Source organism: Lutra lutra, chromosome 7, assembly GCF_902655055.1.
Source record: "Lutra lutra chromosome 7, mLutLut1.2, whole genome shotgun sequence".
Taxonomy (NCBI): Eukaryota; Metazoa; Chordata; class Mammalia; order Carnivora; family Mustelidae; genus Lutra; species Lutra lutra.
This window is the reverse complement of record NC_062284.1, coordinates 89,203,633-89,222,387: the sequence shown is the minus strand read 5'-3', so window position 1 is coordinate 89,222,387 and position 18,755 is coordinate 89,203,633.

The following is an 18,755-nucleotide window of genomic DNA, read 5'->3' as shown; positions in this document are numbered from 1 at the left end:
ATGGCTCTTGAATTCTTTTGACACATCATGATAGTTCCTGTATGGCATAATGCTCCAGGATCATTTTATACATTTTTTTTCCAGATCTGAACTCAGCTATTTCTCAAAGGAAAATAAGTTTTTTGTTTTTTTTTAATCACAATCTGGGTTCAAGAGGTATTTGTTGAATTTTCTCAACAAATTGGTTGGTCACTTTCTCTTAGGCCTTTTGATTGAAAGCTACAGAACATGCTTTTTTTTAAATTATATATAATGAGTTCATAAAAAGTTTGAAATCTATTAATACACACTGTTAAATAATTGCAATATAAAAACTGAAGCTAATACTCCCAGAGTAGACTCAGTATTGATTTTCTATCATGATGAGAAATTGAGAACCTTGAAAATTGAACCTTGATGATATACAGAAAATGCTGACTTGATTTTTATAATCCCCTCCACCTTGCTAACTTTGATGAAAAACTATGACAATACCAAGTATGTAACTTCACTTAAATTGCCTAATTTTAAACCTTGGCATTTTTTTTAAGTATAGAAAAACTCTTCTAGAGTGAAATAAATTTATTGGAATTTATTGACAAGACAAAATTATTTCATCCTAGAAGTGATCATTCATTTCAGTATGCGCATTCTATAAAGAAGCTTATGCACAAATGGGTTGTGTGATTTTTCACAATAGTTATGGAGTTACCAGTTAAAGTTGTCCTACTCCTGTTCTCCCTTTGTTTCACGACACCACACAGACTAATACTATCTCTTTTTCTTCATTTTAAATCTTGAATCTCATTAATTCCTAGATTCTGTATAAACTTAACACACAAACAAGGAAACATAGTATTTTTCCAGGAACTTTACAGTATTAATAAAGGAGGGAAAATGTAATTGACAATTATAGATGAGTTCTGTTTTATGTATCTGAAATACGTGTTTTTCAGCCAATGGGTATTAAAATGTTTAGCCTTGAAATTTGTTCAAATAAAACTCTGAATGATCCCTTAGACTCTAACGAGAACTCTGAAAGACATTTTCTCTCTCTTTTTTTAAGATTTTATTTAGGTATTTGACAGAGATCACAAATAGGCAGAGCAGCAGGCTGGGGGTGGCGGGGGCGGGAAGCAGGCACCCTGCTGAGCAGAGAGCCCAATGCAGGGCTCAATCCTAGGACCTTGAGATCATGACCTGAGTTGAATGCAGAGGCTTAACCCACTGAGCCACCGAGACACCCCTGAAAGACATTTTCTAAATACTACCTTCAGAGATCATCTGGACAGAATTTTCTTCTCTGTTAAAACCATTTTTAAACTTTACAGTATCATAACAGCTCTCAAATAGAGAAACCGAGCAGTTTAATTCTTTGCTTCTGAAATTTTTATTAATTGCAGCGAGCCTCCGATCAGGACAGAAAGAATACATTTCGTCCATCAGTTTGCACTTTTCAAGGCAGAAAATTGCTTCGAGGCATATCATTACAAATTGGTGTGCCTACTCATTTTCTCCCATCACCAGAAGGTACCACTTGATCCCCCATCAGCACTTTAGCCTACTTTCCATTCAACATATGATGAGCCAGGAGGTCGGTCAGAGATACAGCTGCATGAAATTATACAATACATGCATCTACCATGATTTTTGAGAGAATAATTTTTGCTGCCAGTAAATCAAACCTGTGAAGCAATCCCTATTCCATAATTAACGCAATATTCTGATGCCTTGTGTGTATCAAAAATAAAGGGCAAATACTTTCTGTCAATAATTAGACCTCTTTCAAGTTAACTTGTTATATCTTTATAACTGTACCCATATAAGGTCAAGATGTTCAGCCTCTGGACAGAGTACCATTACAGAAAATGCCAAGTACTGAAAAGAACACATTAAAATAGACACAGAGGTAAGCCTATTACATTTTTAATTCAGGCCATTTTCTACATTTATAATTTTTCCCATTTTAAAAAGAAAGTCCTCTTACACTTTTAATTTATAACTCACACATTGTCTCTAATTTCTAACGTATGAAGGATATAATTATAGGCTGTCATAAGGAATGCTATCAATGTTTGAAATGAATTAATTAGATGTCACTGCTATGTATTCATTTAAAAAATATTTTTAAATACTGCAATTGAAATTGTGAATGTTTGATTTATTCTCCACTTCTGTTGATCATCTTTTTAAAAGTATATTGCTATATGGTATCAGAATCATTAGATTTACATAAATCTTTTCTATATTAAAACATTTTTCCTACTTTTCTGCTTTCCTTGTGGCTTGAGTTTATAACACCCATCATTAGGATAAAGCAAGTCGAAATGGTTAAAGTTACAAAACACTTTGTTTTCTATATTTTTTGATAAATTTAAATCATATCATTTTTTGGTAGATTTTCAAAAGTTCATTTTTTTTTTTTTTTTTTTTTTTTTTTATTTTTTTTTATTTTTTTCAGCATAACAGTATTCATTATTTTTGCACCACACCCAGTGCTCCATGCAATCCGTGCCCTCTACAATACCCACCACCTGGTGCCCCCAACCTCCCACCCCCCACCCCTTCAAAATTCTCAGATCGTTTTTCAGAGTCCATAGTCTCTCATGGTTCACCTCCCCTTCCAATTTCCCTCAACTCCCTTCTCCTCTCCATCTCCCCTTGTCCTCCATGCTATTTGTTATGCTCCACAAATAAGTGAAACCATATGATAATTGACTCTCTCTGCTTGACTTATTTCACTCAGCATAATCTCCTCCAGTCCCGTCCATGTTGCTACAAAACTTGGGGATTCATCCTTTCTTTCTTTCTTTCTTTTTTTTTTTTTTTTTACAGCTTTATAAACATATATTTTTATCCCCAGGGTTACAGGTCTGCGAATCGCCAGGTTTACACACTTCACAACACTCACCATAGCACATACCCTCCCCGATATCCATAACCCCACCCCCTCTCCCAACCCCCTCCCCCCATCAACCCTCAGTTTGTTTTGTGAGATTAAGAGTCACTTATGGTTTGTCTCCCTCCCAATCCCATCTTGTTTCAAAAGAACTTTTTTTTCAAAATATATCAAAAACTAGGAAGCTTTAAATATATGAAAATTAATAGATTGGAGAACCTATGAAAAATTATATAAATTGGATTATAGTCCACAAAAGTGACCAATTAGCTTGCCCAATATGAAACAAAGCTTACAGTAGATATGTACTGACACATAAAAGTATAAAAACCAATTATTTTGATGGTCATTTTTCAAAGTTATCCCTTATAATCAAAAAACTAAAACTAATCTAGAGAAAATACCTTTTTTTAAAAAAGATTTTATTTATTTATTTGAAAGCACAAGCAGGGGTAGGGGCAGAAGCTGAACAGGGAGCTGGACATGGATGGGGTTAGATTCTAGGACCCTGGGATTATGACCAGAGTTGAAGGCACCCAGGCGCCCTGAGAAATATCTTCTTTCAACTATTGTTGCATTAGCAGTCTTGGACAAAGCACTTTCAGCAAAGGCATTTATAGGCTTTTTCTCTGGAGAAATAATATTGTTCTATTTGTTTTATACAGAGTTAATCCAATAATTTAAAGACCAGATTACTATATCAAACATCTTATTAGGATGTTCACAATAGAATTTACAATCCATTTATTTTCTTCTACTACTCTGTGAGATATGCACTCTATTTCTGATCTGTTAGTAATTTGCATAGAATTTTTTTCTTTTTTTAACATATATTATTTGTTTCAGGAGTCTGTGATTCATCAGTCTTACACAATTTACAGCATTTTAACATGGTTCTAAACTCATTAAATTCTAAAATCATTCAGAGTTACATATTTACCCTTCTCTTGAGCATTTTACTTCTTATTACCACCTTCCTGACTTATATACTGTTATTTTTGTGTATCTGAGTTCTAGCTTGTGTTAACCTACAGGAAAAAAAAAAATTGTTTCTTAGAATCACTATTTGTGTGGACATATAACTATATTTGACACTCTTTGCTCATCATATCATAATGTATCTTAGGTCTTCTAGTTGGAATCACTTTGACCAAATATCCTTTCAAAATTTACTTAGTGAGGTTTTCTTGGTAGCAAACTTAGTTCTATTGTTGTTGTGTTTGGAAAAATGGGACTGACTATCCAGTTCTCAGTTGACAATTTTTTCTTAAATCATTTTAGTTGATTGTTGTTTGCTATTTACTGGCACTGTTGGGAAATCAGCTATTTGCAATTGCTATTCTTTGGAGGTTGAACTGTATTTACCCTCAGGCTGTTTCTGTATTCCTCTTTGACTTCGATAATTCTGTGGTTTCATTTTGATATATGTCTAGGTGAGAATTTCTTTAAATTCTTCCAGTTTGGAATTCAATGGACTTTCTGGGTGGCAATGACTTTGTTGGGAGACAATCCTCCCTAAGTCTGTTACATGTCTGTACATTTTGCAAAGAGATATTGGTGGCTTTGTACTGGATTCTCTTTTTAAGGATATCGGCATAGAAGACAGCCTTGGAATACATGGGTGTCCTCCTTCAGATCAAAGGACAAGTTTATCTCCTGACCAGGATAATGAAAACAATGTGTCTATCCAAACATTGGGCAGTTTTGCTAATGTCACCTTTTAAAATTCTGTGTTCCCTAAACTCAGAGTTCCTTAGCTGTTAGAAAATTCACTATGCATACTGTCCTTCTAGATCTCCCTCTGTATCATCCTTGTCCGATTTGGAGGTCAAGAAGAACTTAAGCAAACATGAGCTTATACTGTCACATGGGTAATAAAGTTACCTTTCTCTGACCCAGGAAACTTGTATCTTCTGCAACGTCTATAAAACTGTGGGAAACTAATTTATTAGCTTGCAAATACTGTAAAGTGTCAAACCCTTCAAAACTCTTAACAGACTTTCGTTAGTTCTGTGGAGTTCTTAACCATTATTTATTGGTACATTCCTCTTGTCATACTCTTTTTCTTCTCACCTGGTACACCAATAAAATATTCTTAGTATTTCTTACTGTATTCTCCTTTTTTAAAAAAGATTTTATTTATTTGTTTATTTGTCAGAGAGAGAGGGTGAGTGAGAGAGCATAAGCAGGGGAAGTGGCAGTCAGAGGGAGAGGCAGATTCCCTGCTGAGCTGGGAGCCCAGTATGGGACTTGATCCCAGGTCCTGGGATCATGACCTGAGCCAAGAGCAGATGCTTAAGCAACTGAGCCACCCAGGCGCCCCATATTCTCCTTCGTTCTTAACATTTCTTTCATGTTTCATCTTTTTGCCTGCCATATTATAATTAATATCTTCAGATATATCTTCTAGTTCATTAAAACTATAATCTACTGTATTAGACTGCTAGGGCAGCCATAGGAGAATATCATACTCTGACAGGCTTAAATAACAGAAATTTATTTTCTCACAGTTCTGAAATCTAGAACTTCAAGATCAAACTGCCATCATTGTTGACTTCTCCTTGGCTTACAGAACTGTGTTACTTTCTCACTGTGTCATCACATGGCCTTTTGTGCATATCTCTTTTCTCAAAAAGACTCCAGTCTTATTAGATTAGGACTCCATCTTATGACCTCATTTGTCCGTAATTAAAGGCCTATCTCTAAATATAGTCACATTGGGTGTTGGCTGGGGTGTTGAGGAAGGAGGACATAATTCAGTCCATAACATCTACTAATGGCCATTTTTTAATTTGGGGGAATATCAAGTCTTTGATTTTCAGGAAGGATCCAAAAGAAACTCTTATATATAGTAGATACTATTGGGAAGAATAAGAGATCAGGAAAGGAGGAGGGAAACTTTTACTTTCATTGTATGCATTTCATGTTATATTACTATATGGCTTTAATTTTTTTCCATATGGTAGACAGACTCAAAGGTGACTGCCCATAATGCCCACGTCCTGCTACTTATGCTCTTGTATGTAATTCCCTGCTCTCATATAGTCCCAGGCCCTTGAGTGTAGATGGAGCCTGTGATTTGTTTCTAACCAATGAAATAGGGCAAAGATGATGAAATGTCATTTCCATAATTACATTATGTTATAACAGATTTTATCTGTCTTGCAGGCTCACTCTGGAGTCTCTCTTGAATGGCTTGATAAACTAAGGGACTATGTTGGGAGGCCCGCGGGCAAGGAACGGAGGACAGCACTTCAACAACAGCCAGCACAAAGCCAGTGCTTTCAGTCTCATAACTACAAGGACATGATTTTTGCAACAACCTGACTGAACCTGAAAGTAAATTCATTTCCTGTGGAGCTTCCAGGAAAGAACCTACTTGTGACCCACAGAAACCATGAGATCATAAATGTGTGTTGTTTTACATTGTTGTTTGTAATAATTTGTTATACAGTGTGGAAAACTAATATATGCCATATGCATATATAACTTTAAAGTACAACATATGTTTGACAAAAAGTTATATCTCCATGTTTTGACTGGCTAAATATCCACAATATAGCAATTTAAGGGTTTTTAATTTTAATTAAATGTTTTTCATTTCTGGAATTTATATTTTATTGTTTCAAAATATGCTTAATCATTTTATAATCGGTTTCTCTTTGTTCATACTTTTATTACTCTTTCATCCCTTTAAGAAGTACTTGTTTTAAATACCATCTGATAAGTCCAATATCTCACATTACTGTGTTTCTGAACCTTCTTTGCATTGCTTCTGCTAAATCTTCCTCATTACTTTATTTCCTTATGAGTTTTCTGATTTCACCTTTTCTGGAACGTTAAGTACGTGAATCATTTGAGGTATGTCTGAAAATGGGTTTCTCCAGGGAGGCTCAGGCTTTGCTTCTCCCAGGCAATGGGGGCCACTATCAGCTCAGTCACATCCAACTAAATCCAAAACTTGAAGTTTTCAAGACAATCAGGTGATGAAATGTTATGTTATATGTGGGTTGTAGTTATTGTTCCCCTTCCATTCTTTTATCAAGTTTTGAAGCTAGCCTGACCACCTAAATTTTTGAGGTTTTCTAAAATGTTTGCTCTGCTTCAACTCACATTTACTCCCCAATTTATTCCAGTCAGTGTCTTTTTTCTCCAAAATTCTTCTGTAACTACACTCAAGGAATACCAATAAATTTCATACTTAAAGCTACAGGCTTCTTTTTAATGTTATTATTTTATTGCATTTAATACAATAAATCACTTTTTCCATGCCCTCTGTACTATAATTTTTTTTTGCTCTTCCTACCAGCCCTCTCCCTATCTCCACCAATAGCCTTCACATTCCTCACTCCTTTCATGACTGACAAAATTCTTTCAATGCCCAATGTTTCTCCCAACTCTCTCCTTAATTTTTCATGTTTTCTCTCAAATTCCCCCTTTATTTCTTGATTTAGCATACTAACTACAATTTTATGTTATCCAAAAGTATTAGCCCCCATAATTCTGATATACTTACAGATACAAATCCAAAATTATAATAGCCCTGTGCATCTAAACCATCCATAAAATTTCTATCTAGCAGTCAAAGTGACTAAACACAATCATTTTTTTTCAAAATCTATCTCCTCTCCTTATTTTCAGTAACAACGAATAATAATAATAATAACAACGATGATTGATTTTTATGTCAAGCATATGATCTGCCATATTTTGCTCTCAGTGCTTTATAGACATTAAGCTAATTACTGCTTAAAAGAACCCTATAACATAGGGCTTACCGTCATTTCCTCTTGACAAATGATGGAACTGAGAGACACAGAAGTTAAACTATTTGCCTAAGGTCACACACCTATTTAGTGGTTGATCTAGCACCCAGTATGGCTCCAGGGTTCATTCTTGATTGATATTCCCACAAACATCTAGGTAATACAGTAGGACACCATCGCCTTCTTTCCAGACTTATATATACATACATGAATTCTATGTCTAAACACTCTCATTATCCAAACTGTCACATATAATAATCAGTAGAAATAAATAAATTTTGTTATAAATCCTAAGTCCTTAATTCTTACTGCTAGACTAATTAATGTGCTAGAGGTAATTAAATCAGCATAAATATCTAGCTGAATTTCATGAAAAAGATCAGAAAATGTTATGCCCATTAATAACTTCTGTAGCTATTCAAGCAAATATAATGCAATAAGGATAATTAAATCTTGTGCTTCAGGGAGCAAGTAGGTTTGCTTAAGGAACAGAAAGGAAAATATGCCTTTATTCTCTACCCTAGGGAATATAGTGGAAAAACTGATGAGGTATATTAATGGGGCAGTAAAAAGGGTAACATCTGCTGTTCTCTGAAATATCAGAACTTTGGCAGAGATAGAATTAACTGACTCATATCTGATGTTGAATTATAGTAACTTTCATTTACACATGGTGGAAATAGGCCCTATTTTAATTTCATCTTAGTGTAATTTACTAACTACAGTATAAAAATGCTTGTTGTCTCGTAAGTACACCAAATATTACATTTTAGAGTACCTGGCAAGAAATACTTCTAATGATTTTTAATTTCTGTTTTCAGATTGATTTCAGTGCCATTGAGTTCTCAGAGCCAAAGTTTACCTTTTCTTTCCACAGTTTCTATTCAGACAGCAGAAAGAAACATGTAGGTATTAGCATGATGAGTCCAAAATACCAAACCAGTTATAGGGCAAAATACTTAATTCAAGTCATAGAAAGCTGTGCTATTTTTAATCCTTTAAGATTTAAGATGCTTGGGGCGCCTGGGTGGCTCAGTGGGTTAAAACCTCTGCCTTTGGCTCAGGTCATGATCCCAGGCCCCTGGGATTGAGCCCCGCATCGGGTTCTGTGCTTAGCAGGGAGCCTGCTTCCTCCTCTCTCTCTGCCTGCCTCTCTGCCTACTTGTGATCTCTCTCTGCCAAAAAAATAAATAAAATCTTTAAAACAAAAAGAAGATTTAAGATGCTTTAGTATTGGCAGCAATCACCTGAGAAACTGTACAGAAGATTCAAATTTAATGTTTGAGGAAAAAATGATAATTTCTAATTTTAAATATATACCTGCTTGCAAATTTTGCCAATCTTCCTACCTTAGTGTCTTCATATACTAATTGCAGTGAGTTTTAATAGACTGAAGAACTCGAAATCCAGTTCTAAATCTTAGGTTGTGAGTATATTAATATTTCCCAAAATTTAATTTTATTCCTATCTGCCCTCATTTTTTTTCATGCCTGGGCCTCTGGGCTGTGCCAATTTGCATATTTGAATTAATGCACCAAATAATGTTTGAAAGTCTAATTTTATTAAATGCGTTTAAATCCAACACTTCCACTGACTAGTTAGACTTTATTAATTAACCCATATGTTATCAAAACCTCATGCTGGCTGCCTGCTTGGTTGTCTCTGGGAGTCAAATGGAAAAACCAACTGGCTACCTCCAATCCAATATACACAGTATTGACACCAGGAAATTTATGTGAAGTTATATCTCCAAGGTAGCTCACTTTTCTACTAACACAAAACTCCATGTATTATGGAATTTACCAGTTGATTAATTGCTTAAGAGTTGACAGTTGTTGAGCTAAGGATTTTTCATCTCATTTTCTCACCCTCGAGTAAAACTTCGTCACAAGTGAATTTACAAAGGGAAGTGAAATGATTTATATGTTCCATATGCTACAATTGTATTAATAGTAACAGAATACTTCATTGGGTGGTAATAGGCCTAAGGAAAGAGAGAGGAAAATAACATATAACATATGAAAATGTGAAAATAACATATAACATGAAAATGTGAAAATAACATATCAAAATGTTGAAAAAATATGAAAAATAACATATCATATGTTATTGGATATGAAAGATATGAAAAAAGATATGAAAAAATAAAAAGATATGAAAAAATAACATATCAAAATGTGAACAGCATTACTTTCAATAAAGATACAATAAATACCTACGGCCTTACCTGAGCAACAGGGGAAAATGCCAAAAGCGTAGATGTATTTTTGGAACCGTATGGAATATATTTGAAAAGTGTATATGTCTGTGACTTGTCCTATCAATTATATATAGAACATAATTAGTGATGAAGTTAATCAATAAACTACATGGTACAAGTCTCAGAAGATACTCTACCTCGCAGCATTAAATAGGAGGAGCTCAAGATGAGAAATCATCTTCATAGTTATCTCAGGCTGAGAAATAGAAGTGCCAACTAGTTATTCCAGAAGAAAGGATTTCTTGTTCTAGAAGAATGGATTATAGATGGTATCTTCTGAGCATCAAAGCTAAAACATATGGCCACTCTCCCCAAGGAACTAGCCCTCGTCCATGCCTGTACCCCATACATCCAAATAAGCATTTATGGAATATTAGACTTTACCATCCAATGAAAGTCTCCTTATACATGAAGCTGCAAGATGGAGTTTGATACTAGCCCAGTTGTCCCTCTACCCATTGTTAATAGACAGAAATTCATGGCATGGACAGAAATACTTGACAGAATGGACATGGACAGAAATACTTGACAGAATGGACATGGACAGAAATACTTTCCAAAGCTCTGAATATAGATCTTGAAGAAAGGCAGTCCAGTGCAAGGTCTTTGTATTTGTCATAATGGCTTAATGTTATTAACCCACTAAAATTCATGTTTCCTTCTTTTAGTAACACATGTAACCAAATTTTATTCATTTGCCTGTGAAAGTTAATAGTACAGCTCTTTATCATGTGCAGTTAAGATTTATGACACAGACTTGCCCCTTCCCCAACCTTGAGAGTGTTGTGGCTATTTGCAAGTATAGTAAAAGTACAGATCAGGGCTCTTTAAAACTTGTGATATGTTTCTGAAATAAATGGTATAATGTTGGCTAAATGGGACTGTCATAATAATTTATAATAGAGTGATTAATAGAACATTACAAGTGCTGTTACAGCATTTTGTTGTACAAAAGAATGGTTGAATGGTTATTTCCAAAAATTAAAAATAGAAAACTAAAATGAATATTGCAAAACTAACTGCTGTATCTGCTTAGCAAATGAAAATTCTTAACAATTGGAAATTTTCAAAGAAACATTTTAATAGGGAAAATCTGACCTAAAATCATTTTATTAAGTACACCTTAGCAATTAATAATGTGCTCTTTTCTTAGCAATTAACAATATGCTCTTCTTATAATTAGTATTACAAAAGCTTGATAACCAGAATTTATAGTTGAAATTAGCAGGTATCACCAGCATAGAGAGCTTTATAAGTAGGTCACTATGTCATTAATAATGGACATTCTAACAGCCTAGATTTGTGTTAATGGTGGAATTATATATATATAAGAACAGAATTATAGTTGGACTATTTCATCATCATTCAAAGGTTTTGCGTATCATCATAATTATTTATTTGTATCACAGAAAATGCAGTTTTTTTAATATGTCAAAAATAGGTATAAATAAAACTGGTAATGTAGTTGAGAACAACATAGACCACAATGTACTGAGTCACTACAGTGTGCCAAATCAGTATTAGAGATTTGCATTCAGTATATTGCGTACTAATGATGGCTTAATGTTATTAACCCACTAAAAGATTAGGTACATACATTAGTAAGTATTTAAAATCCTGGTTTAGCTATTCAATATACTCTTAAATTTTTAAATTTTTTTAAAGATTTATTCATTTGAGAGAGAGTGAGCATGAGCAGGAGGGGCAGAGAGAGAGGGGGAGAGAGAATCCCAAGCTGACCCCACAATGAGCACAGAGCCCCACATGGGTGTTGACCCCAAGACCCTGAGATCACAACTAGAGCAGAAACCAAGAGTCAGCTGTCTAACAAAATGTCACTGAGGCACCCCGGCTACTCAACATACTCTTAACCAGTAGGCTATGATTTCATTTTTAGCTATACATTTAGGAGTTATGATCATCTCTTCCTTTGAGCATCTGATTCTTTCTCCTTTTCTTCATCACAGGACTTGCAAAATTTTCACTCAATCATGACATCAGGCACAATGTTCAGGATCTCATGATCTGGATGAGATCTAGATCTGGTGTCTCTTGATCTGAAGACCCATTAACTAAAAAGTCAAATTATTTAGATAATTATAAAAGAGAGACATGATGACTATAACAAGTTCTCATAAAAAGGGAATGATGAGAGGAATTTAGCAGTAACTGGTCCATAGACATCCTGAAATCCCATTTGGCATTATCTGGAGTAGAAAATACCTTGACCTAAGTTCTGGGAGTAGGTCCATGGACCACTGTTCTCAGCTCTGCCTGCTGGGAGTTCATTCCTTTTTTGTCATCCTCCTTATCCAATTATAAAGAAAGGATGGGAGAATAGCTCTTTTTTGGTCAACCCGTTAACTAATTGTAGAAATTAAAAGACAAAGAAGTATTTAACACCTCAAGAACTCTTAATCTCTTCTAGCCTAGAGTGGTGGTGTTTTTTGCTAACAACTTTATTTTACAGGGTTATGGGTTTTCTATACACTTTGCAGGTCCACTGACAAAATCTGTGTCCATAATTCCTTCTATAATGCCTCTCTCCAGATTCAATTATGTATATTTTAGATGTATTATGTTTCAGTAAAAATACTATTTTATTCACCCTAGCATCACTTTTCTTCTGCTGAATGGCAGGTTAGTTATTTTAGAGACATGACCTACCAGGTATGTTGATTATTTAAGAAATTTAAACAAAAGGTTTGGTGACAAAGCCCTTCACTGGTTCTTTATCCTGAGGTAATTTTTAATGGTAACCTCTGAATTAGGTCTTTTCCTTGAGGCTATCTCCTAATGGCTACATTTTTAATTTGATGAGAAACAATTTTATTTAACAACCTGCAATTCTGTACTGTCTCTACTACTTCTAAATACTACTTGAAAACTGGCTGTTTCTTTCATCATTTTTAGTACTATTGTATGTTTATCAGTTACATGATCTTTCTTTCAGTTGTAAGCAATAATTTTAGTAAACGTTTCAGTACTATAGACCATAGGTCACAATTTTTTTTAGTAGCCCATAGTTTCCTGTTTTTCTAGACATTTATAGAAGTTTTCTTGCAGTGTATAGCCTTGATCAAAATCATACTTTACGTTGTTCTTGCAATGGCACCTCATTACCCGGTACCAACTTCTATAATGGTTAGCTATTACTATAGTAAACCTGCATATTAGATCACCCCAAAACTCAGTGGCTTAAAATAACAAGGATTTATTCTACTCATGTGTCTACAAGTCAACTGGGGGTGTCTTTGCTGATACTAGCAAGACTTAATTCAGCTTGGTTCCCAAGTGAATGTTTGGTTTAATCTGTTCTACAAATCTCTCATTCTTCTGAGACCAGTGGGCTTCCTTAGGCTATTTGTTCCCATGGTGGCCAGAGTGTAAAATAGCAAAGTTCAATCCCACAAGCACATTTCAATCTTCTGCTTGAGTCACATATGCTCACATCCTATCATCAAAACAAATTACACAGACAAGCTCAAAATCAAGAAGCAGAGAATTAGACAAGCTCAAAATCAAGAAGCAGAGTGGGTTCAAAATCAAGAATCTTGAATTAGGGTTTGCAAAGTCACAGGACAAAGATGCAGATACAAAGAAATCAGGCAACATGATGCCCCCAGTTTTGTTTTTCTTTTTCAACATTTCCTTGGTGATTTGGGGTCTTTTCTGGTTCCATACAAATTTTAGGATTGTCTGTTCCAGCTCTATCAAAACGGCTGGTGGAATTTTGGTCAGGATGGCACTGAAAGTATAGATTGCTCTAGGCAGTATAGACATTTTAACAATGTTTATTCTTCTGATCCATGAGCATGGAATGGTCTTCCATCTTTTTGTGTCTTCTTCAATTTCTTTCATGAGTATTCTGTAGTTCCTTGAGTACAGATCCTTTACCTCTTTGGTTAGGTTTATTCCCAGGTATCTTACAGTTCTTGGTGCTATCGTAAATGGAATCGATTCTCTCATTTCTCTTTCTATATTTTCATTGTGAGTGTATATGAAAACAACTGATTTCTGTATCCTGATTTTGTATACATACAACTTGATTTTGTATCCTGCCACATTACTGAATTGCTGTATGAATTCTAGTAGTTTGGGGGTGGAGTCTTTCAGGTTTTTCTTTTTTTTTTTTTTTTAAGATTTTATTTATTTATTTGACAGAGAGATCACAAGCAGGCAGAGAGGCAGGCAGAGAGAGAGGAGGAAGCAGGCTCCCTGCTGAGCAGAGAGCCCGATGCGGGGCTCGATCCCAGGACTCCGAGATCATGACCTGAGCCGAAGGCAGCGGCTTAACCCACTGAGCCACCCAGGCGCCCCATTCAGGTTTTTCATATAAAGTATCATGGTATCTGTGAAAAGAGTTTGACTTCTTCTTTGCCAATTTGAATACGTTTTATTTCTTTCTGCTGTCTGATTTCTGCTGCTAGGACTTCTAGTACTATGTTGAACAACAGTGGCAAGAGTGGGCATCCTTGTGTTCCTGATCTCAAAGGCAAGGCTGTCATTGAGGACAATTGTGGGTTTTTCATAGATAGATTTTATGAAGTTTAGGAATGTCCCCTCTACCCCTATACTTTGAATCATTTTAATAAGGAATGTATCTTGTCAAATGCTTTTTCTGTATCAATTGAGAGGACCATGTGGTTCTTCTCTCTTCTCTTATTGATTTGTTCTATCACATTGATTGGTTTGAGAATGTTGAACCACCTTGCATCCCATGGATAAATCCCACCTGGTCATGGTGCATAATCTTTTTAATGTACTGCTGGATCCTATTAGCTAGGATCTTTTTGAGAATCTTGGCATCCACATTCATCAGGGATATTGGTCTGAAATTCTCCTTTTTCATGGGGTCTTTGCCTGGTTTGGGGATCAGGATAATGCTGGCTTCAGAGAAAGAGTCTGGAAGTTTTCCTTCTGTTTCTATTTTTTGAAACAGCTTCAGGAGAACAGGTATTATTTCTTCTTTGAATGTTTGGTAGCATTCTCCAGGGAATCCGTCAGGTCCTGGACTCTTGTTTTGGGGAGGTTTTTGATCACTGCTTCAATCTTGTTACTAGATATTGGTCTATTCAGGTTGTCAATTTCTTCCTGATTCAGTTTTGGAAGTTTATAGGTTTTCAGGAATGAATTCATTTCGTCTAGGTTGCTTAACTTTATTGGCGTATAGCTGTTGATAATAATTTCTCATGATTGTTTCTATTTCCTTGGTGTTAGTCGTGATCTCTCCCTTTTCATTCATAATTTTATTAATTTGGGTCCTCTCTCTTTTCTTTTGGATTAGTTTGGCCAGTGGTTTATCGGTCTTATTGATTCTTTCAAAAAACCATCTTCCAGTTTCTTTGATGTGTTCTACTATATGTCTAGTTTCTATCTCATTGATCTCTGCTCTAATCTTGATTATTTTCTTTCTTGTGTGTGGGGTTGGCTTAATTTGTTGTTGATTGTCCAGTTCTTTAAGGTGTAAAGAGAACTGGTGTATTCACCATTTTTTTTTTTTTTTCAATTTTTTTGAGGGAGGCTTGGATGGCTATGTATTTCTCCCTTAGGACCGCCTTTGCCGTGTCCCATAGGTTTTGGATCGAAGTGTCTTCATTCTTATTGGTTTCCATGAATTGTTTAAGTTCTTCTTTGATTTTCTGGTTGATCCAAGTAGGGTGGTCTTTAGCTTCCAAGTGTTTGAATTCCTTCCAAAGTTTTTCTTGTGGTTGAGTTCCAGTTTCAAAGCATTGTGGTCTGAAAATATGCAGGGAATAATCTCAGTCTTTCGGTATCAGTTGAGCCATGATTGTGACCCAGTATGTGGTCTGTTCTGGAGAAAGTTCCAAGTGCACTCAAGAAGAATGAGTATTCTGTTGTTTTAGGGTGGAATGTTATATATAATCTATGAAGAATGTTCATATATCTATGAAGTCCATCTGGTCCAATGTGTCATTCAATGCTCCTGTTTCTTTATTGATTTTCTGCTTGGATAATCTGTCTGTTACTGAAAGTGGCATGTTAAGATCCCCTCCTATTAATGTATTCATATCAATGTGACTCTTTATCTTGATTAGCAGATGTCTTATGTAGTTGGCTGCTCCCATATTGGGGGCATAGATATTTACAAAGAAAGGTGAAGAATTATGGCCCAAAGCCTGGTCTTCCTCAGCAGGTCTGCACCTTCCTTGTTTGGGCTATAGTATTTCTCATAAAGGAGGGTAACGCTTATATTGCTTATTTGGTCAGCAATTTTACAATGTTTACCCATGGTGATATTTATGGTAGGGTCTCAATTCTTTTGACATACTTGGATTGTTGCCAAATCAGTCTACAAAAATGTATACAGAGAAGAGAAGTCATATCATAGGTTTTTGGACCCTTTCATTACATTCTAAAAATGATTATGGTAATTCCAGCATCATGTCAGACAACCTGCCTTGATAGATACATAGTCTCACATGGCACTCCATGAACATCACCTTGAGCAGGTGCCTCTTTACAAGAACAGATAATGTACTATGTCAAACAGTATCCCATCTCATTGGGAAAGTTTTAACTTCACTTCTGATTGGTGATCCTGTTGATAATTTCATCAATCACGGTTATCTTTGATTGCAGGGGTTTTTACAACATATGTTTATAAGGTTGCCATGATTCTCAAAGTAGCAAATTTTTGTGTAAAGAACAAAATCTATGATACATATGGAAATGCATAAGTAGGTTTTTACAACCAACTCTACTGCATGTGGAAAAGAAGATAACTCTTTCTTGGTAGCATACTCTAAATTGATATGTGTTCCGATGTTGGTTAATTCAATGTATTTGTGGAAGATGGACACAAGCATCTTATTGACTATGAAATGTTGGACCTTGTATTACACTGCAAAAGATGGTCTAGCCAGGGGTGCCTGGCTGGCTCAGTCAGTAAGTAGAGCATGCAACTCTTGATCTTGGGGTTGATCTTTAGGTTGTAAGCTCAGGTCGTACTTTGGGTGTAGAGATTACTTAAAAAATAAAATCTTTTAAAAAAGTGGTCATCTGGCCAGCATACTGGTGATATAGCATCCCTCTTTACTTAATGTCAAGCAAAGGTAAGAAGTGCAATGGATCTGCTAATGTCCTTCTTATGTATCACACTACTCTTTATGAAAAAGATATTTTGATGGAATCACTTAATGCCAAGGCTTGAAACTGGGGAGAAGAATAGCTTTTTTCCCCCACTTAATCTGCCAGTGACATCTGTCGAAGTTATAAATCACCATTTGTTCAATGACTATTTATTTAGCTGCTTGGTTGTCAGGCAGAAACCAAAATACAGACTTCTCACTTTTCTCCCTATCCTATCAGCTCTTGTAGTTGAAGTTCATTTTGCAGGTGCAACTGTGGGAGCCATCACTGGCCTGTCAGTGATCTTGGGATCTTATATGGTCTGGAAGTATGTGATCACTTACCAATGGATGGGGTAAATATCAATCAATGGCACTAGAGTAATAGAGTAATGATAATGGTAATGGTAACAGAATAACTTGGAAACTGAGAACACTGTTGAATCTTTAGACACATATCTGTATGCATTGAAACACAAGTAGGAGCTGTGAGTGGTAGGATTGGGCAGAGTGTCAAGCAGATAGCCACAATGAAGTGCGATATACACATGGCCTGGAATGATTATAAACTGAGTCATCTTCCTTGGAAGATCTAAGAATACCTTCTAGTTATGTAGTCACTTTGAGTAGACACTTTAAAGGAGCATCAGTTTTTCTAAAGGACTATATTGTATGCCAAATTGGTGAACTTATACACTCATATTATTAATACAAATTTTTCACAGACTAGTTCAGTGCATCCTTCAGTCATGAAGGAACTGAATTTAGAGGTTTTGATCCATTTCAAATAAGAAATGCCTTGGAATTTTTTTTTTAATTTCCATATTCCCTTAAAGAAAACAAAAATCCCAATAAAATCTTAAACAGCATCAAGGTTCTCAGGCAGTAGTATGAAGAGTTGTGAGAGAAAAAAAATCACTGCCTGTGTCTCTCACAGTAGTACCCTCTGCTGCTGTAGGTAATAAGGAGAGGTCTGAGAAAACAGTTTATGTGTTACTAGGGGATATTGGTTCCTGAGACAGGCACCATGGATTAAGCCCCTTTTCTGTTCAGATTGCTTTTTTTTTTTTAAGATTGTATTTATTTATTTATTTATTTATTTGTCAGAGAGAGAGAGAGAGAGAGAACATGCAGCAGGCAGAGTGGCAGGCAGAGGCAGAGAGAGAAGCAGGCTCCCCTCTAAGCAAGGAGCCCAATGTGGGACTCGATCCCAGGACCCTGAGATCATGACCCAAGCCAAAGGCTGCAGCTTAACTGACTGAGCCACCCAGGCATCGCTGTTCAGGCTGCTTGCTGGAATATGGGCAAATCTCCTAAGTCACTAAATCTTGATTTTTCTTATTTTAAGATGGTTATCATATGAGTAACTTGCACATTGGGTGGTTGAGAAGATTGAATGACTTTATACATACAATGACATTACTCCAGGACCTGGTAAAAAGCAAATAATAGAGATATATGTACACACAGAGAGACACACACGTACATACATCTATGCAGTACAAATTTCTTCTTTCTTTCTTTTCCTTTTTTCTACCCATTCCAGTCTTCATCCTCTATTCTGTATTTCCCCTACCCTCTGATGGACATTAGATAGAATAATTATGTAATGAGTGTGCAAAATTGAATCCTAGAGGAAAAACAGTAAAAACAATACCCATCTGGGGTGCCTGGGTGGCTAAGTCATTTAAGCATCTGACTTCTGCTCAGGTCATGGTCTAGGGTCCTGGGATCAAGCCCTGTCTCTGGCTCCCTGTTCA